Source organism: Pelophylax lessonae (genome assembly GCF_965119305.1).
Source record: "Pelophylax lessonae genome assembly, chromosome: 3".
In the NCBI taxonomy this organism is placed as follows: Eukaryota; Metazoa; Chordata; class Amphibia; order Anura; family Ranidae; genus Pelophylax; species Pelophylax lessonae.
In genome coordinates, this window is record NC_138770.1 from 5,909,597 (window position 1) to 5,932,110 (window position 22,514).

Below are 22,514 nucleotides of genomic sequence, written 5' to 3' on the forward strand. Positions count from 1 at the left end.
TGACCCTCCTCTTTTCACAGCACGGGCTTGGGACCGGCTACGCAGAGTTAAAAAAATGTTGAAAACATTATTTATTTATTTATTCGTTTATTTGTTTGAGATCCTGAGGAATCCCAATGAGCTTTTCCAAGGCCCTCCCTGACCGCAGTAGCAAATAGTTTTTACAGAGCTGGTTTGCTTGTCCCAGCATCTGACCCTCCTCTTTTCACAGCACGGGCTTGGGACCGGCCACGGCAGAGTTAAAAAAATGTTGAAAACATTATTTATTTATTCATTTATTTGTTTGAGATCCTGAGGAATCCCAATGAGCTTTTCCAAGGCCCTCCCTGACCTCAGCAGCAAATAGTTTTTACAGAGCTGGTTTGCTTGTCCCAGCATCTGACCCTCCTCTTTTCACAGCACGGGCTTGGGACCGGCCACGGCAGAGTTAAAATATGTTGAAAACATTATTTATTTATTTTTTCATTTATTTGTTTGAGATCCTGAGGATTCCCAATGAGCTTTTCCAAGGCCCTCCCTGACCGCAGTAGCAAATAGTTTTTACAGAGCTGGTTTGCTTGTCCCAGCATCTGACCCTCCTCTTTTCACAGCTCGGGCTTGGGACAGACCACGGCAGAGTTAAAAAAATGTTGAAAACATTATTTATTTATTCATTTATTTGTTTGAGATCATGAGGAATCCCAATGAGCTTTTCCAAGGCCCTCCCTGACTGCACTAGCAAATAGTTTTTAAAGAGCTGGTTTGCTTGTACCAGCATCTGACCCTCCTCTTTTCACAGCACGGGCTTGGGACCGGCCACGGCAGAGTTAAAAAATGTTGAAAACATTATTTATTTATTTATTCATTTATTTGTTTGAGATCCTGAGGAATCCCAATGAGCTTTTCCAAGGCCCTCCCTGACTGCAGTATCAAATAGTTTTTACAGAGCTGGTTTGCTTGTACCAGCATCTGACCCTCCTCTATTCACAGCACGGGCTTGGGACCGGCCATGGCAGAGTTAAAAAATGTTGAAAACATTATTTATTTATTCATTTATTTGTTTGAGATCCTGAGGAATCCCAATGAGCTTTTCCAAGGCCCTCCCTGACCGCAGTAGCAAATAGTTTTTACAGAGCTGGTTTGCTTGTCCCAGCATCTGACCCTCCTCTTTTCACAGCACGGGCTTGGGACCGGCCACGGCAGAGTTAAAAAAATGTTGAAAACATTATTTATTTATTCATTTATTTGTTTGAGATCCTGAGAAATCCCAATGAGCTTTTCCAAGGCCCTCCCTGACCTCAGCAGCAAATAGTTTTTACAGAGCTGGTTTGCTTGTCCCAGCATCTGACCCTCCTCTTTTCACAGCACGGGCTTGGGACCGGCCACGGCAGAGTTAAAAAATGTTGAAAACATTATTTATTTATTTATTCATTTATTTGTTTGAGATCCTGAGGATTCCCAATGAGCTTTTCCAAGGCCCTCCCTGACCGCAGTAGCAAATAGTTTTTACAGAGCTGGTTTGCTTGTCCCAGCATCTGACCCTCCTCTTTTCACAGCTCGGGCTTGGGACAGACCACGGCAGAGTTAAAAAAAATGTTGAAAACATTATTTATTTATTCATTTATTTGTTTGAGATCATGAGGAATCCCAATGAGCTTTTCCAAGGCCCTCCCTGACTGCACTAGCAAATAGTTTTTAAAGAGCTGGTTTGCTTGTACCAGCATCTGACCCTCCTCTATTCACAGCACGGGCTTGGGACCAGCCATGGCAGAGTTAAAAAATGTTGAAAACATTATTTATTTATTCATTTATTTGTTTGAGATCCTGAGGAATCCCAATGAGCTTTTCCAAGGCCCTCCCTGACCGCAGTAGCAAATAGTTTTTACAGAGCTGGTTTCCTTGTCCCAGCATCTGACCCTCCTCTTTTCACAGCACGGGCTTGGGACCGGCCACGGCAGAGTTAAAAAATGTTGAAAACATTATTTATTTATTTAATAATTTATTTGTTTGAGATCCTGAGGAATCCCAATGAGCTTTTCCAAGGCCCTCCCTGACCGCAGTAGCAAATAGTTTTTACAGAGCTGGTTTGCTTGTCCCAGCATCTGACCCTCCTCTTTTCACAGCACGGGCTTGGGACCGGCGACGGCAGAGTTAAAAAATGTTGAAAACATTATTTATTTATTTATTCATTTATTTGTTTGAGATCCTGAGGAATCCCAATGAGCTTTTCCAAGGCCCTCCCTGACCGCAGTAGCAAATAGTTTTTACAGAGCTGGTTTGCTCGTCCCAACATCTGACCCTCCTCTTTTCACAGCACGGGCTTGGGACCGGCCACGGCAGAGTTAAAATATGTTGAAAACATTATTTATTTATTTATTCATTTATTTGTTTGAGATTCTGAGGAATCCCAATGAGCTTTTCCAAGGCCCTCCCTGACCGCAGTAGCAAATAGTTTTTTTTACAGAGCTGGTTTGCTTGTCCCAGCATCTGACCCTCCTCTTTTCACAGCACGGGCTTGGGACCGGCCACAGCAGAGTTAAAAAATGTTGAAAACATTATTTATTTATTTATTCATTTATTTGTTTGAGATTCTGAGGAATCCCAATGAGCTTTTCCAAGGCCCTCCCTGACCGCAGTAGCAAATCATTTTTTTACAGAGCTGGTTTGCTTGTCCCAGCATCTGACCCTCTTCTTTTCACAGCACGGGCTTGGGACCAGCCACGGCAGAGTTAAAAAAATGTTAAAAAAAACATTATTTATTTATTCATTTATTTGTTTGAGATCCTGAGGAATCCCAATGAGCTTTTCCAAGGCCCTCCCTGACCGCAGTAGCAAATAGTTTTTACAGAGCTGGTTTGCTTGTCCCAGCATCTGACCCTCCTTTTTTCACAGCACGGGCTTGGGACCGGCCACGGCAGAGTTAAAAAAATGTTGAAAACATTATTTATTTATTTATTCATTTATTTGTTTGAGATCCTGAGGAATCCCAATGAGCTTTTCCAAGGCCCTCCCTGACCGCAGTAGTAAATAGTTTTTACAGAGCTGGTTTGCTTGTCCCAGCATCTGACCCTCCTCTATTCACAGCACGGGCTTGGGACCGGCCATGGCAGAGTTAAAAAATGTTGAAAACATTATTTATTTATTCATTTATTTTTTGAGATCCTGAGGAATCCCAATGAGCTTTTCCAAGGCCCTCCCTGACCGCAGTAGCAAATAGTTTTTACAGAGCTGGTTTGCTTGTCCCAGCATCTGACCCTCCTCTTTTCACAGCACGGGCTTGGGACCGGCCACGGCAGAGTTAAAAAATGTTGAAAACATTATTTATTTATTTATTCATTTATTTGTTTGAGATTCTGAGGAATCCCAATGAGCTTTTCCAAGGCCCTCCCTGACCGCAGTAGCAAATTGTTTTTTTTACAGAGCTGGTTTGCTTGTCCCAGCATCTGACCCTCTTCTTTTCACAGCACGGGCTTGGGACCGGCCACGGCAGAGTTAAAAAAATGTTGAAAACTTTATTTATTTATTTATTCATTTATTTGTTTGAGATCCTGAGGAATCCCAATGAGCTTTTCCAAGGCCCTCCCTGACCGCAGTAGTAAATAGTTTTTACAGAGCTGGTTTGCTTGTCCCAGCATCTGACCCTCCTCTATTCAGAGCACGGGCTTGGGACCGGCCATGGCAGAGTTAAAAAATGTTGAAAACATTATTTATTTATTCATTTATTTGTTTGAGATCCTGAGGAATCCCAATGAGCTTTTCCAAGGCCCTCCCTGACCTCAGCAGCAAATAGTTTTTACAGAGCTGGTTTGCTTGTCCCAGCATCTGACCCTCCTCTTTTCACAGCACGGGCTTGGGACCGGCCACGGCAGAGTTAAAAAATGTTGAAAACATTATTTATTTATTTATTCATTTATTTGTTTGAGATCCTGAGGATTCCCAATGAGCTTTTCCAAGGCCCTCCCTGACCGCAGTAGCAAATAGTTTTTACAGAGCTGGTTTGCTTGTCCCAGCATCTGACCCTCCTCTTTTCACAGCTCGGGCTTGGGACAGACCACGGCAGAGTTAAAAAAATGTTGAAAACATTATTTATTTATTCATTTATTTGTTTGAGATCATGAGGAATCCCAATGAGCTTTTCCAAGGCCCTCCCTGACTGCACTAGCAAATAGTTTTTAAAGAGCTGGTTTGCTTGTACCAGCATCTGACCCTCTTCTTTTCACAGCACGGGCTTGGGACCGGCCACGGCAGAGTTAAAAAAATGTTGAAAACTTTATTTATTTATTTATTCATTTATTTGTTTGAGATCCTGAGGAATCCCAATGAGCTTTTCCAAGGCCCTCCCTGACCGCAGTAGCAAATAGTTTTTACAGAGCTGGTTTCCTTGTCCCAGCATCTGACCCTCCTCTTTTCACAGCACGGGCTTGGGACCGGCCACGGCAGAGTTAAAAAATGTTGAAAACATTATTTATTTATTTAATAATTTATTTGTTTGAGATCCTGAGGAATCCCAATGAGCTTTTCCAAGGCCCTCCCTGACCGCAGTAGCAAATAGTTTTTACAGAGCTGGTTTGCTTGTCCCAGCATCTGACCCTCCTCTTTTCACAGCACGGGCTTGGGACCGGCGACGGCAGAGTTAAAAAATGTTGAAAACATTATTTATTTATTTATTCATTTATTTGTTTTGAGATCCTGAGGAATCCCAATGAGCTTTTCCAAGGCCCTCCCTGACCGCAGTAGCAAATAGTTTTTACAGAGCTGGTTTGCTTGTCCCAGCATCTGACCCTCCTCTTTTCACAGCACGGGCTTGGGACCGGCTACGCAGAGTTAAAAAAAATGTTGAAAACATTATTTATTTATTCATTTATTTGTTTGAGATCATGAGGAATCACAATGAGCTTTTCCAAGGCCCTCCCTGACTGCACTAGCAAATAGTTTTTACAGAGCTGGTTTGCTTGTCCCAGCATCTGACCCTCCTCTTTTCACAGCACGGGCTTGGGACCGGCTACGCAGAGTTAAAAAAATGTTGAAAACATTATTTATTTATTTATTCGTTTATTTGTTTGAGATCCTGAGGAATCCCAATGAGCTTTTCCAAGGCCCTCCCTGACCGCAGTAGCAAATAGTTTTTACAGAGCTGGTTTGCTTGTCCCAGCATCTGACCCTCCTCTTTTCACAGCACGGGCTTGGGACCGGCCACGGCAGAGTTAAAAAAATGTTGAAAACATTATTTATTTATTCATTTATTTGTTTGAGATCCTGAGGAATCCCAATGAGCTTTTCCAAGGCCCTCCCTGACCTCAGCAGCAAATAGTTTTTACAGAGCTGGTTTGCTTGTCCCAGCATCTGACCCTCCTCTTTTCACAGCACGGGCTTGGGACCGGCCACGGCAGAGTTAAAATATGTTGAAAACATTATTTATTTATTTTTTCATTTATTTGTTTGAGATCCTGAGGATTCCCAATGAGCTTTTCCAAGGCCCTCCCTGACCGCAGTAGCAAATAGTTTTTACAGAGCTGGTTTGCTTGTCCCAGCATCTGACCCTCCTCTTTTCACAGCTCGGGCTTGGGACAGACCACGGCAGAGTTAAAAAAATGTTGAAAACATTATTTATTTATTCATTTATTTGTTTGAGATCATGAGGAATCCCAATGAGCTTTTCCAAGGCCCTCCCTGACTGCACTAGCAAATAGTTTTTAAAGAGCTGGTTTGCTTGTACCAGCATCTGACCCTCCTCTTTTCACAGCACGGGCTTGGGACCGGCCACGGCAGAGTTAAAAAATGTTGAAAACATTATTTATTTATTTATTCATTTATTTGTTTGAGATCCTGAGGAATCCCAATGAGCTTTTCCAAGGCCCTCCCTGACTGCAGTATCAAATAGTTTTTACAGAGCTGGTTTGCTTGTACCAGCATCTGACCCTCCTCTATTCACAGCACGGGCTTGGGACCGGCCATGGCAGAGTTAAAAAATGTTGAAAACATTATTTATTTATTCATTTATTTGTTTGAGATCCTGAGGAATCCCAATGAGCTTTTCCAAGGCCCTCCCTGACCGCAGTAGCAAATAGTTTTTACAGAGCTGGTTTCCTTGTCCCAGCATCTGACCCTCCTCTTTTCACAGCACGGGCTTGGGACCGGCCACGGCAGAGTTAAAAAATGTTGAAAACATTATTTATTTATTTAATAATTTATTTGTTTGAGATCCTGAGGAATCCCAATGAGCTTTTCCAAGGCCCTCCCTGACCGCAGTAGCAAATAGTTTTTACAGAGCTGGTTTGCTTGTCCCAGCATCTGACCCTCCTCTTTTCACAGCACGGGCTTGGGACCGGCGACAGCAGAGTTAAAAAATGTTGAAAACATTATTTATTTATTTATTCATTTATTTGTTTTGAGATCCTGAGGAATCCCAATGAGCTTTTCCAAGGCCCTCCCTGACCGCAGTAGCAAATAGTTTTTACAGAGCTGGTTTGCTTGTCCCAGCATCTGACCCTCCTCTTTTCACAGCACGGGCTTGGGACCGGCTACGAAGAGTTAAAAAAATGTTGAAAACATTATTTATTTATTCATTTATTTGTTTGAGATCATGAGGAATCACAATGAGCTTTTCCAAGGCCCTCCCTGACTGCACTAGCAAATAGTTTTTACAGAGCTGGTTTGCTTGTCCCAGCATCTGACCCTCCTCTTTTCACAGCACGGGCTTGGGACCGGCTACGCAGAGTTAAAAAAATGTTGAAAACATTATTTATTTATTTATTCGTTTATTTGTTTGAGATCCTGAGGAATCCCAATGAGCTTTTCCAAGGCCCTCCCTGACCGCAGTAGCAAATAGTTTTTACAGAGCTGGTTTGCTTGTCCCAGCATCTGACCCTCCTCTTTTCACAGCACGGGCTTGGGACCGGCCATGGCAGAGTTAAAAAAATGTTGAAAACATTATTTATTTATTCATTTATTTGTTTGAGATCCTGAGGAATCCCAATGAGCTTTTCCAAGGCCCTCCCTGACCTCAGCAGCAAATAGTTTTTTACAGAGCTGGTTTGCTTGTCCCAGCATCTGACCCTCCTCTTTTCACAGCACGGGCTTGGGACCGGCCACGGCAGAGTTAAAAAATGTTGAAAACATTATTTATTTATTTATTCATTTATTTGTTTGAGATCCTGAGGATTCCCAATGAGCTTTTCCAAGGCCCTCCCTGACCGCAGTAGCAAATAGTTTTTACAGAGCTGGTTTGCTTGTCCCAGCATCTGACCCTCCTCTTTTCACAGCTCGGGCTTGGGACAGACCACGGCAGAGTTAAAAAAAATGTTGAAAACATTATTTATTTATTCATTTATTTGTTTGAGATCATGAGGAATCCCAATGAGCTTTTCCAAGGCCCTCCCTGACTGCACTAGCAAATAGTTTTTAAAGAGCTGGTTTGCTTGTACCAGCATCTGACCCTCCTCTTTTCACAGCACGGGCTTGGGACCGGCCACGGCAGAGTTAAAAAATGTTGAAAACATTATTTATTTATTTATTCATTTATTTGTTTGAGATCCTGAGGAATCCCAATGAGCTTTTCCAAGGCCCTCCCTGACCGCAGTAGCAAATAGTTTTTACAGAGCTGGTTTCCTTGTCCCAGCATCTGACCCTCCTCTTTTCACAGCACGGGCTTGGGACCGGCCACGGCAGAGTTAAAAAATGTTGAAAACATTATTTATTTATTTAATAATTTATTTGTTTGAGATCCTGAGGAATCCCAATGAGCTTTTCCAAGGCCCTCCCTGACCGCAGTAGCAAATAGTTTTTACAGAGCTGGTTTGCTTGTCCCAGCATCTGACCCTCCTCTTTTCACAGCACGGGCTTGGGACCGGCGACGGCAGAGTTAAAAAATGTTGAAAACATTATTTATTTATTTATTCATTTATTTGTTTTGAGATCCTGAGGAATCCCAATGAGCTTTTCCAAGGCCCTCCCTGACCGCAGTAGCAAATAGTTTTTACAGAGCTGGTTTGCTTGTCCCAGCATCTGACCCTCCTCTTTTCACAGCACGGGCTTGGGACCGGCCATGGCAGAGTTAAAAAAATGTTGAAAACATTATTTATTTATTCATTTATTTGTTTGAGATCCTGAGGAATCCCAATGAGCTTTTCCAAGGCCCTCCCTGACCTCAGCAGCAAATAGTTTTTTACAGAGCTGGTTTGCTTGTCCCAGCATCTGACCCTCCTCTTTTCACAGCACGGGCTTGGGACCGGCCACGGCAGAGTTAAAAAATGTTGAAAACATTATTTATTTATTTATTCATTTATTTGTTTGAGATCCTGAGGATTCCCAATGAGCTTTTCCAAGGCCCTCCCTGACCGCAGTAGCAAATAGTTTTTACAGAGCTGGTTTGCTTGTCCCAGCATCTGACCCTCCTCTTTTCACAGCTCGGGCTTGGGACAGACCACGGCAGAGTTAAAAAAAATGTTGAAAACATTATTTATTTATTCATTTATTTGTTTGAGATCATGAGGAATCCCAATGAGCTTTTCCAAGGCCCTCCCTGACTGTACTAGCAAATAGTTTTTAAAGAGCTGGTTTGCTTGTACCAGCATCTGACCCTCCTCTTTTCACAGCACGGGCTTGGGACCGGCCACGGCAGAGTTAAAAAACTGTTGAAAACATTATTTATTTATTTATTCATTTATTTGTTTGAGATCCTGAGGAATCCCAATGAGCTTTTCCAAGGCCCTCCCTGACCGCAGTAGCAAATAGTTTTTACAGAGCTGGTTTCCTTGTCCCAGCATCTGACCCTCCTCTTTTCACAGCACGGGCTTGGGACCGGCCACGGCAGAGTTAAAAAATGTTGAAAACATTATTTATTTATTTAATAATTTATTTGTTTGAGATCCTGAGGAATCCCAATGAGCTTTTCCAAGGCCCTCCCTGACCGCAGTAGCAAATAGTTTTTACAGAGCTGGTTTGCTTGTCCCAGCATCTGACCCTCCTCTTTTCACAGCACGGGCTTGGGACCGGCGACGGCAGAGTTAAAAAATGTTGAAAACATTATTTATTTATTTATTCATTTATTTGTTTTGAGATCCTGAGGAATCCCAATGAGCTTTTCCAAGGCCCTCCCTGACCGCAGTAGCAAATAGTTTTTACAGAGCTGGTTTGCTTGTCCCAGCATCTGACCCTCCTCTTTTCACAGCACGGGCTTGGGACCGGCTACGCAGAGTTAAAAAAAATGTTGAAAACATTATTTATTTATTCATTTATTTGTTTGAGATCATGAGGAATCACAATGAGCTTTTCCAAGGCCCTCCCTAACCTCAGCAGCAAATAGTTTTTACAGAGCTGGTTTGCTTGTCCCAGCATCTGACCCTCCTCTTTTCACAGCACGGGCTTGGGACCGGCCACGGCAGAGTTAAAAAATGTTGAAAACATTATTTATTTATTTATTCATTTATTTGTTTGAGATCCTGAGGATTCCCAATGAGCTTTTCCAAGGCCCTCCCTGACCGCAGTAGCAAATAGTTTTTACAGAACTGGTTTGCTTGTCCCAGCATCTGACCCTCCTCTTTTCACAGCTCGGGCTTGGGACAGACCACGGCAGAGTTAAAAAAAATGTTGAAAACATTATTTATTTATTCATTTATTTGTTTGAGATCATGAGGAATCCCAATGAGCTTTTCCAAGGCCCTCCCTGACTGCACTAGCAAATAGTTTTTAAAGAGCTGGTTTGCTTGTACCAGCATCTGACCCTCCTCTTTTCACAGCACGGGCTTGGGACCGGCCACGGCAGAGTTAAAAAATGTTGAAAACATTATTTATTTATTTATTCATTTATTTGTTTGAGATCCTGAGGAATCCCAATGAGCTTTTCCAAGGCCCTCCCTGACTGCAGTATCAAATAGTTTTTACAGAGCTGGTTTGCTTGTACCAGCATCTGACCCTCCTCTATTCACAGCACGGGCTTGGGACCGGCCATGGCAGAGTTAAAAAATGTTGAAAACATTATTTATTTATTCATTTATTTGTTTGAGATCCTGAGGAATCCCAATGAGCTTTTCCAAGGCCCTCCCTGACCGCAGTAGCAAATAGTTTTTACAGAGCTGGTTTCCTTGTCCCAGCATCTGACCCTCCTCTTTTCACAGCACGGGCTTGGGACCGGCCACGGCAGAGTTAAAAAATGTTGAAAACATTATTTATTTATTTAATAATTTATTTGTTTGAGATCCTGAGGAATCCCAATGAGCTTTTCCAAGGCCCTCCCTGACCGCAGTAGCAAATAGTTTTTACAGAGCTGGTTTGCTTGTCCCAGCATCTGACCCTCCTCTTTTCACAGCACGGGCTTGGGACCGGCGACGGCAGAGTTAAAAAATGTTGAAAACATTATTTATTTATTTATTCATTTATTTGTTTGAGATTCTGAGGAATCCCAATGAGCTTTTCCAAGGCCCTCCCTGACCGCAGTAGCAAATAGTTTTTTTTACAGAGCTGGTTTGCTTGTCCCAGCATCTGACCCTCCTCTTTTCACAGCACGGGCTTGGGACCGGCCACGGCAGAGTTAAAAAATGTTGAAAACATTATTTATTTATTTATTCATTTATTTGTTTGAGATTCTGAGGAATCCCAATGAGCTTTTCCAAGGCCCTCCCTGACCGCAGTAGCAAATCATTTTTTTTACAGAGCTGGTTTGCTTGTCCCAGCATCTGACCCTCTTCTTTTCACAGCACGGGCTTGGGACCAGCCACGGCAGAGTTAAAAAAATGTTAAAAAAACATTATTTATTTATTCATTTATTTGTTTGAGATCCTGAGGAATCCCAATGAGCTTTTCCAAGGCCCTCCCTGACCGCAGTAGCAAATAGTTTTTACAGAGCTGGTTTGCTTGTCCCAGCATCTGACCCTCCTTTTTTCACAGTACGGGCTTGGGACCGGCCACGGCAGAGTTAAAAAAATGTTGAAAACATTATTTATTTATTTATTCATTTATTTGTTTGAGATCCTGAGGAATCCCAATGAGCTTTTCCAAGGCCCTCCCTGACCGCAGTAGTAAATAGTTTTTACAGAGCTGGTTTGCTTGTCCCAGCATCTGACCCTCCTCTATTCACAGCACGGGCTTGGGACCGGCCATGGCAGAGTTAAAAAATGTTGAAAACATTATTTATTTATTCATTTATTTTTTGAGATCCTGAGGAATCCCAATGAGCTTTTCCAAGGCCCTCCCTGACCGCAGTAGCAAATAGTTTTTACAGAGCTGGTTTGCTTGTCCCAGCATCTGACCCTCCTCTTTTCACAGCACGGGCTTGGGACCGGCAACGGCAGAGTTAAAAAATGTTGAAAACATTATTTATTTATTTATTCATTTATTTGTTTGAGATCCTGAGGAATCCCAATGAGCTTTTCCAAGGCACTCCCTGACCTCAGTAGAAAATAGTTTTTACAGAGCTGGTTTGCTTGTCCCAACATCTGACCCTCCTCTTTTCACAGCACGGGCTTGGGACCGGCCACGGCAGAGTTAAAAAATGTTGAAAACATTATTTATTTATTTATTCATTTATTTGTTTGAGATCCTGATGAATCCCAATGAGCTTTTCCAAGGCCCTCCCTGACTGCAGTAGCAAATAGTTTTTTTTACAGAGCTGGTTTGTTTGTCCCAGCATCTGACCCTCTTCTTTTCACAGCACGGGCTTGGGACCGGCCACGGCAGAGTTAAAAAAATGTTGAAAACATTATTTATTTATTCATTTATTTGTTTGAGATCCTGAGGAATCCCAATGAGCTTTTCCAAGGCCCTCCCTGACCGCAGTAGCAAATAGTTTTTACAGAGCTGGTTTGCTTGTCCCAGCATCTGACCCTCCTCTTTTCACAGCACGGGCTTGGGACCGGCGACGGCAGAGTTAAAAAATGTTGAAAACATTATTTATTTATTCATTTATTTGTTTGAGATCCTGAGGAATCCCAATGAGCTTTTCCAAGGCCCTTCCTGACCTCAGTAGAAAATAGTTTTTACAGAGCTGGTTTGCCTGTCCCAGCATCTGACCCTCCTCTTTTCACAGCACGGGCTTGGGACCGGCCACGGCAGAGTTAAAAAAATGTTGAAAACATTATTTATTTATTCATTTATTTGTTTGAGATCCTGAGGAATCCCAATGAGCTTTTCCAAGGCCCTCCCTGACTGCACTAGCAAATAGTTTTTACAGAGCTGGTTTGCTTGTCCCAACATCTGACCCTCCTCTTTTCACAGCACGGGCTTGGGACCGGCCACGGCAGAGTTAAAAAATGTTGAAAACATTATTTATTTATTTATTCATTTATTTGTTTGAGATTCTGAGGAATCCCAATGAGCTTTTCCAAGGCCCTCCCTGACCGCAGTAGCAAATAGTTTTTTTTACAGAGCTGGTTTGCTTGTCCCAGCATCTCACCCTCTTCTTTTCACAGCACGGGCTTGGGACCGGCCAAGGCAGAGTTAAAAAAATGTTGAAAACATTATTTATTTATTCATTTATTTGTTTGAGATCCTGAGGAATCCCAATGAGCTTTTCCAAGGCCCTCCCTGACCGCAGTAGCAAATAGTTTTTACAGAGCTGGTTTGCTTGTCCCAGCATCTGACCCTCCTTTTTTCACAGCACGGGCTTGGGACCGGCCACGGCAGAGTTAAAAAAATGTTGAAAACATTATTTATTTATTTATTCATTTATTTGTTTGAGATCCTGAGGAATCCCAATGAGCTTTTCCAAGGCCCTCCCTGACCGCAGTAGCAAATAGTTTTTACAGAGCTGGTTTGCTTGTCCCAGCATCTGACCCTCCTCTATTCACAGCACGGGCTTGGGACCGGCCATGGCAGAGTTAAAAAATGTTGAAAACATTATTTACTTATTCATTTATTTGTTTGAGATCCTGAGTAGTGTTGAGCGAACACGGACTGTATTATTCGTGTTCGTACCGAATAATTGGATTTTTTGTACCCGAACACGGACACGGACACTTTACTGTATGTTCGGGTAAAAATCCGTGTTCGGTCGTTTTATTTCCGGGTTTTGCATGCTTTGGCGCTCTTTTCATGGCGGGCTTTCAACAGCCAATCAACAATCGTTTAACTGGTGTGCCTTAAGCCATCCCAGCCATGCCTGCAAATGTCTCAGTAGCTGTGATTGGCCGTCTGAAGCATGTGACCAAGTCTTTATAAGTTCGAGGCAGCCGCAGCGGCGTCATTATGCTGCTTAGATTCAGGGACAGAGCACACATCAACGTGCTGGCTGCTGATTAGGGAAAGATAGGCAGGAAAAAACCATTTGTGTCCGGATAGAATTGAGGGACAGGTCGGAGTGTTTAGGCAGGGCGAGTTGTAGGCATTTTAGGGATAGAGTCTGCTGAATTATATAGGGTCAGTGTCTTCTACAAACTACAATCGATATTGCTGTGTGGGGGGTGGGGTCTGCACTCAATCCTGATCTACGATCTCTTCTCAATCCTGTTAGGGACAGAGTCTGCTGAATTTTAGGGAAACTGTGTTCTACAAACTACAATCGATATTGCTGTGTGGTGTGGGATTGGAGATAGGCAGGTGTCAGTGATCCACATCCATTTTTCTGTGTGTGAGCTGCAGTGAACACAATCTTTTTGGGCTGCAGTGAACACAATCTTTTTGGGCTGCAGTGAACACAATCTTTTTGGGCTGCAGTGAACACAATCTTTTTGGGCTGCAGTGAACACAATCTTTTTGGGCTGCAGTGAACACAATCTTTTTGGGGTGCAGTGAACAAAATCTTTTTGGGGTGCAGTGAACACAATCCTTTTTGGTGTGCAGTGAACACAATCTTTGTGGGGTGCAGTGAACAAAATCCTTTGTGGGGTGCAGTGAACACAATCTTTTTGGGGTGCAGTGAACAAAATCCTTTTTGGGGTGCAGTGAACAACATCCTTTTTGGGGTGCAGTGAACACAATCTTTTTGGGGTGCAGTGAACAAAATCCTTTGTGGGGTGCAGTGAACACAATCTTTTTGGGGTGCAGTGAACACAATCTTTTTGGGGTGGAGTGAACAACATCCTTTTTGGGGTGCAGTGAACAAAATCCTTTTTGGGGTGCAGTGAACAAAATCATTTTTGGGGTGCAGTGAACACAATCTTTTTGGGGTGCAGTGAACACAATCTTTGTGGGGTGCAGTGAACACAATCTTTTTGGGGTGGAGTGAACAACATCCTTTTTGGGGTGCAGTGAACAACATCCTTTTTGGGGTGCAGTGAACACAATCTTTTTGGGGTGCAGTGAACACAATCTTTGTGGGGTACAGTGAACAGAATCTTTGTGGGGTGCAGTGAACACAATCTTTGGGGGGTACAGTGAACACAATCTTTGTGAGGTGCAGTGAACACAATCTTTGTGGGGTGCAGTGAACACAATCATTGTGGGGTGCAGTGAACTCAATCTTTGTGGGGTACAGTGAACACAATCTCATACTGAAGGTTTGAGGGTGCTGCCTGTTCCATACTCCCCCTACTCCTCATCTAGCCTTTTAGGGGTACAAACAATAGTAATTGGGGCCTAGTGTGGTTGTGTACGTGTGATATACATACACTTTTTTGGGATCATATTTTCTATTCCGCTATTTAATCAAAAACCTTTGGGGATCAGTTAAATTGGGGGATAGTCTGTGTTGGTACGTGTGAGAGAGATCCACCTTTCCAAGTTGTTGGGGTTCATCTCATACTTCTGAAGGTTTGAGGGTGCTGCCTGTTCCATACTCCCCCTACTCCTAGCCTTTTAGGGGTACAAACAATAGTAATTGGGGCCTAGTGTGGTTGTGTACGTGTGATATACATACACTTTTTTGGGATCATATTTTCTATTCCGCTATTTAATCAAAAACCTTTGGGGATCAGTTAAATTGGGGGATAGTCTGTGTTGGTACGTGTGAGAGAGATCCACCTTTCCAAGTTGTTGGGGTTCATCTCATACTTCTGAAGGTTTGAGGGTGCTGCCTGTTCCATACTCCCCCTACTCCTAGCCTTTTAGGGGTACAAACAATAGTAATTGGGGCCTAGTGTGGTTGTGTACGTGTGATATACATACACTTTTTTGGGATCATATTTTCTATTCCGCTATTTAATCAAAAACCTTTGGGGATCAGTTAAATTGGGGGATAGTCTGTGTTGGTACGTGTGAGAGAGATCCACCTTTCCAAGTTGTTGGGGTTCATCTCATACTTCTGAAGGTTTGAGGGTGCTGCCTGTTCCATACTCCCCCTACTCCTAGCCTTTTAGGGGTACAAACAATAGTAATTGGGGCCTAGTGTGGTTGTGTACGTGTGATATACATACACTTTTTTGGGATCATATTTTCTATTCCGCTATTTAATCAAAAACCTTTGGGGATCAGTTAAATTGGGGGATAGTCTGTGTTGGTACGTGTGAGAGAGATCCACCTTTCCAAGTTGTTGGGGTTCATCTCATACTTCTGAAGGTTTGAGGGTGCTGCCTGTTCCATACTCCCCCTACTCCTAGCCTTTTAGGGGTACAAACAATAGTAATTGGGGCCTAGTGTGGTTGTGTACGTGTGATATACATACACTTTTTTGGGATCATATTTTCTATTCCGCTATTTAATCAAAAACCTTTGGGGATCAGTTAAATTGGGGGATAGTCTGTGTTGGTACGTGTGAGAGAGATCCACCTTTCCAAGTTGTTGGGGTTCATCTCATACTTCTGAAGGTTTGAGGGTGCTGCCTGTTCCATACCCCCCCTACTCCTCATCTAGCCTTTTAGGGGTACAAACAATAGTAATTGGGGCCTAGTGTGGTTGTGTACGTGTGATATACATACACTTTTTTTGGATCATATTTTCTATTCCGCTATTTAATCAAAAACCTTTGGGGATCAGTTAAATTGGGGGATAGTCTGTGTCGGTACGTGTGAGAGAGATCCACCTTTCCAAGTTGTTGGGGTTCATCTCATACTTCTGAAGGTTTGAGGGTGCTGCCTGTTCCATACTCCCCCTACTCCTCATCTAGCCTTTTAGGGGTACAAACAATAGTAATTGGGGCCTAGTGTGGTTGTGTACGTGTGATATACATACACTTTTTTTGGATCATATTTTCTATTCCGCTATTTAATCAAAAACCTTTGGGGATCAGTTAAATTGGGGGATAGTCTGTGTTGGTACGTGTGAGAGAGATCCACCTTTCCAAGTTGTTGGGGTTCATCTCATACTTCTGAAGGTTTGAGGGTGCTGCCTGTTCCATACTCCCCCTACTCCTCATCTAGCCTTTTAGGGGTACAAACAATAGTAATTGGGGCCCAGTGTGGTTGTGTACGTGTGATATACATACACTTTTTTGGGATCATATTTTCTATTCCGCTATTTAATCAAAAACCTTTGGGGATCAGTTAAATTGGGGGATAGTCTGTGTCGGTACGTGTGAGAGAGATCCACCTTTCCAAGTTGTTGGGGTTCATCTCATACTTCTGAAGGTTTGAGGGTGCTGCCTGTTCCATACCCCCCCTACTCCTCATCTAGCCTTTTAGGGGTACAAACAATAGTAATTGGGGCCTAGTGTGGTTGTGTACGTGCGAGATACATACACTTTTTTTGATCATATTTCCTACTCCGCTATTCAATAAAAACCTTTGAGGATCAATTGAATTGCGGGATAGTCTGTGTCGGTACGTGTGAGAGAGATCCACCTTTCCAAGTTGTTGGGGTTCATCTCATACTTCTGAAGGTTTGAGGGTGCTGCCTGTTCCATACTCCCCCTACTCCTCATCTAGCCTTTTAGGGGTACAAACAATAGTAATTGGGGCCCAGTGTGGTTGTGTACGTGTGATATACATACACTTTTTTGGGATCATATTTTCTATTCCGCTATTTAATCAAAAACCTTTGGGGATCAGTTAAATTGGGGGATAGTCTGTGTCGGTACGTGTGAGAGAGATCCACCTTTCCAAGTTGTTGGGGTTCATCTCATACTTCTGAAGGTTTGAGGGTGCTGCCTGTTCCATACCCCCCCTACTCCTCATCTAGCCTTTTAGGGGTACAAACAATAGTAATTGGGGCCTAGTGTGGTTGTGTACGTGCGAGATACATACACTTTTTTTGATCATATTTCCTATTCCGCTATTCAATAAAAACCTTTGAGGATCAATTGAATTGCGGGATAGTCTGTGTCGGTACGTGTGAGAGAGATCCACCTTTCCAAGTTGTTGGGGTTCATCTCATACTTCTGAAGGTTTGAGGGTGCTGCCTGTTCCATACCCCCCCTACTCCTCATCTAGCCTTTTAGGGGTACAAACAATAGTAATTGGGGCCTAGTGTGGTTGTGTACGTGCGAGATACATACACTTTTTTTGATCATATTTCCTATTCCGCTATTCAATAAAAACCTTTGAGGATCAATTGAATTGCGGGATAGTCTGTGTCGGTACGTGTGAGAGAGATCCACCTTTCCAAGTTGTTGGGGTTCATCTCATACTTCTGAAGGTTTGAGGGTGCTGCCTGTTCCATACTCCCCCTACTCCTCATCTAGCCTTTTAGGGGTACAAACAATAGTAATTGGGGCCCAGTGTGGTTGTGTACGTGTGATATACATACACTTTTTTTGGATCATATTTTCTATTCCGCTATTTAATTTAACTGGGCCTCCATGCGAGACCTGTGTGCCTTGTTGCGCTGTTTTGAGTACTCCACCAACATGGCCAGTGGCAATGACGCCGTTCTCAGCTTAACTATCCCACTTCCATGCCTCCTTGAAAAAACAATTCGGGCGATGATGGAAGAGGATGTGGCACAGGATGAGGAGGAGGAGGAGGATGAAGAGGTAACATTTCCAAGGCTTTCAGGGCAGTCATTCGCAAGGGGCTCCGAGGGTGGGTTCCTGCACACGCAAACGCCAGGGACGCAATTGTCCAGCAGGGGCACAGTTCTGGAGGATGAGGAGGATGAGGAGGAGGAGGAGCTGGAGGAGGAGATGGAACCATGTTCACAGCAGGGTGGCACCCAGGCCAGCTCATGGCCATCACTGGTGCGTGGCTGGGGGGATACAGAGGACACGGACGATACACCTCCCACAGAGGACAGCCTTTCGTTGCCTCTGGGCAGCCTGGCACACATGAGCGATTACATGCTGCAGTGTCTCCACAACGACCGCCGAGTTGCCCACATTCTAACTTGTGCTGATTACTGGGTGGCCACGCTGCTGGATCCCCGTTACAAGGACAACGTACCGTCCTTAATTCACTCACTGGAGCGCGATCGCAAGATGCGCGAGTACAAGCGCACGCTGGTAGACGCCATGCTGCTGGCATTCCCATCTGACAGCGGGGCCACAGTGGAAGCACAAGGCAGAGGAGGAGGAGGAGGAGGTCGCCAACGCAACCAGGGCACCGCCAGCACCTCAGAAGGCAGGGTTAGCATGGCCGAAATGTGGAAAAGCTTTGTCAGCACGCCACAACAAACAGCAGCACCAGCAGCTCAGATGGAACGTCTTAGCAGGAGGCAGCATTTTACCAACATGGTGGAGCAGTATGTGTGCACACGCCTACATGTAGTGAATGACGGGTCTGCCCCCTTCAACTTCTGGGTCTCCAAATTGGGCACATGGCTTGAGCTTGCCCTTTACGCCTTGGAGGTGCTGGCGTGCCCTGCAGCCAGTGTATTATCTGAACGGGTATTTAGCACGGCTGGGGGCGTTATAACAGACAAGCGCAGCCGCCTGTCCAGAGACAATGTGGACAAGCTCACGTTCATTAAAATGAACCAGGCATGGATCCCACGGGACTTTTCCGTACCTTATGCAGAATAGCAATGGATACCGACCTTACCCACCCATTGTTCCATTTTTGCTCTTTCTCACTCTTTTGGGGTGTACCCTCATTTAAAATTTTTGAAAAGAAGCAGTGTTGGCTACCTCGTCCTCCTCCTCAGGGCCAGATTAATGTAGGGGCTATTGGAGCTGCAGCTCCAGGCCCCTACCTTTTATATAGGCCCCGGGTTGGCCATATTCACTGTTACCGCTCTTCTGTCACTTGTAAACACAGAAGTCTGGCTTCTATGCTCGCTTCCCCAGGCAGCACCCTCAGAACCTCCCCACACAGCGTGAAGGCCGGACAAGGAGGGACAGTTGGCGATGCATGGATGTGTTTATGGGCTTCAGAGACAGCATCCCATGTTGAATTAGGCATGCATGGCTGCACCATTCCTCCTCTGGGTGCATGGCAAGGCACGGCCCTTAAGGCCCTTCAAAATCCTCAGCACCAAGCCCATGATGCTGTTAATCCGGCCCTGGTCCTCCTCCACCGCCGCTTCCACCTACACCGCCCATAGGTGTGCGCAGCCTATTGCATTAAGGTGTGCACCCCAAAGTTGAAATACACATGCATGTGTTTGCCAGCAGGGAGAGTAATGTATCGGGGCCATGTACCTGTAGGCAAGGAGAAATAGAGCAGAGCAGGTCCCAGGGAGATCTTTCCCATCTCCTCACTGGCAATGCTATGTGCCCTAGGTGATTAGGGTGTGCCCAGGCACACCCAGCACACCCTGTGCGCACGCCTATGTCACCGCTAGGCTTGTGACGGTATCAGATTTTCATGCTGCGATTAATTGATTAAGGTTTTGCCACGGTATACGGTATTATCACGGTATTCTATTATTAAATTTAAATTATTAAATTTCCACCTCACTTCAATTTCATTGCTGAATTTAGGGGCTTTGGTTCACTTATGCACATTATTATATAGTCAGTCAGTACAGACTCTGTGAACCAGGCCTAAAATAGGTCATCAAGCAGTGTCTGGCCTAACTGGTGATAACTGGTTCTGGCGCTCGGCTCCGATCCGATGGCCTGGTCATTAAGAGGGCAAATCCTTGTGGTCAAGAAGTGGTTAAACCTGAAGGAGGTGTTGTTTATAAATTACTTTACTATTGCTTTAGGCCTGGTTCACATGTATGCGGGTTGGTGGTTCACATTTGCACAGGCATAGCAGCCCATTGATTTGAATGGGCTGCTATGCCCTCATTTTCCGCAGAAAAAAGGTGCATGCAGCATTTTTTTAAAATTCAGTGGCCTTGAAATCCATCCTGCTTTTGCACCATGCGACTAACCTGCAGTTCCTGCTCTGGCAAGCTTTCTGCATTTTTTGTATACGTGGGCACGGCATTTAAAAATAAACAGTTTGCGTGTGCAGCAACGGCAGGTAAGTCGCATGGTGCAAAAGAAGGATGGATTTCATGGCCACTGCATTTTTTTAAATTCTGCATGCACCTTTTTTCAGCTGAAAACGCAGGCATAGCAGCTCAAGCCCATTCACATCAATGGGCTGCTATGCCTGTGCAAATGTGGGCCCCCAACCCGCATACATGTGAACCAGGCCTAAAGCAATAGTAAAGTCATTAATTGGTTAAACCTGCAGGAGGACCGGTGTTTTTATCTATTAATGACTTTACTATTGCTTTAGGCCTGGTTCACATGTATGCGGGTTGGGGGCCCACATTTGCACAGGCATAGCAGCCCATTGATGTGAATGGGCTTGAGCTGCTATGCCTGCGTTTTCAGCTGAAAAAAGGTGCATGCAGAATTTAAAAAAATGCAGTGGCCATGAAATCCATCCTTCTTTTGCACCATGCGACTTACCTGCCGTTGCTGCACACGCAAACTGTTTATTTTTAAATGCCGTGCCCACGTATACAAAAAATGCAGAAAGCTTGCCAGAGCAGGAACTGCAGGTTAGTCGCATGGTGCAAAAGCAGGATGGATTTCAAGGCCACTGAATTTAAAAAAAATGCTGCATGCACCTTTTTTCTGCGGAAAATGAGGGCATAGCAGCCCGTTCAAATCAATGGGCTGCTATGCCTGTGCAAATGTGGGCCGCCAACCCGCATACATGTGAACCGCCAACCCGCATACATGTGAACCACCAACCCGCATACATGTGAACCAGGCCTAAAGCAATAGTAAAGTCATTAATAGATAAAAACACCGGTCCTCCTGCAGGTTTAACCACTTCTGGATCGCAAGGATTTGCCCCTTTAAAGACCAGGCCATCGGATCAGAGCGCCAGGACCAGTCATCACCAGGTAGGCCAGACACTGCTTGATGGCTATATAATAATGTAATGTGGGCTGCTAGGCGTGTGTGTGTGTATATATATATTTATTAGAGCTGCACGATTCTGGCCAAAATGAGAATCACGATTTTTTAGCTTGGAATAAAGATCACGATTCTCTCACGATTCTCTGTGTAACAAAAAAAAAAAAATTGGGATAACTTTACTGTTACGTTTTTTTTTTTTTTTTATTCATTAAAGTCTAATCATTGCGTTTGAAAGACTGCTGCGCAAATACAGTGTGACATAAAATATTACAACAATCGCCATTTTATTCTGTAGGGTCTCTGCTAAAAAAATATATAAAATGTTTGGGGGTTCTAAGTACTTTTCTAGCAAAAAAAAAACTGATTTTAACTTGCAAACAGCAAGTGTCAGAAAAAGATCCAGTCTTTAAGAGGTTAAACTTCCTTTCTCCCTGGCAGAGGGAAGGAAAAGATACAAATGTAATCATTTTTGTTTATAGTTAGGAGACTTAATGCTGAAAGGTGTTAGCTGAGTGAGTGAATGAGTCATCCAGCTCACTGAAATGTATCAATTCACAAGTCAGGCAGACTTGACAGAGAAACTCGGTATTTTAAAAATGCCACAATAACAATACCGTGGCTATGCAATACCGCGATATATCGAATTACCGAAAACCGGCATATGTCTAGTCACCGCCACATCCACCACCACCTCAACCTCCCTCCTACTCCATATGGGCCTCGTCCTTCAGAGATGAAGAAGAACATTGTTTTATTTTTCTGTTTTTTTTTGTTGTTTTAAGTTATTTCCCTATCCACATTTGTTTGCAGAGCACTTGCCATGCTCTTAATTACGTTTTGCTGCCATTTGCAGCACTCTAGCCCTTTCCTTTGGTGTTTTAGAGCCATTTTAGTGCCTTAAAGTTCGGGTCCCCATTGACTTCAATGGGGTTCGGTGTCCGGGAAAAGTTCGGTAAAAGTCCGGGACACGGACCCGGACTTTTTTTTAAAGTTCGGCCGAACCCGTCGAACACGGACATCTAGGTGTTCGCTCAACCCTAATCCTGAGGAATCCCAATGAGCTTTTCCAAGGCCCTCCCTGACCGCAGTAGCAAATAGTTTTTACAGTGCTGGTTTCCTTGTCCCAGCATCTAACCCTCCTCTTTTCACAGCACGGGCTTGGGACCGGTGACGGCAGAGTTAAAAAATGTTGAAAACATTATTTATTTATTTATTCATTTATTTGTTTGAGATCCTGAGGAATCCCAATGAGCTTTTCCAAGGCACTCCCTGACCTCAGTAGAAAATAGTTTTTACAGAGCTGGTTTGCTTGTCCCAGCATCTGACCCTCCTCTTTTCACAGCACGGGCTTGGGACCGGCCACGGCAGAGTTAAAAAATGTTGAAAACATTATTTATTTATTTATTCATTTATTTGTTTGAGATCCTGAGGAATCCCAATGAGCTTTTCCAAGGCCCTCCCTGACTGCAGTAGCAAATAGTTTTTTTTA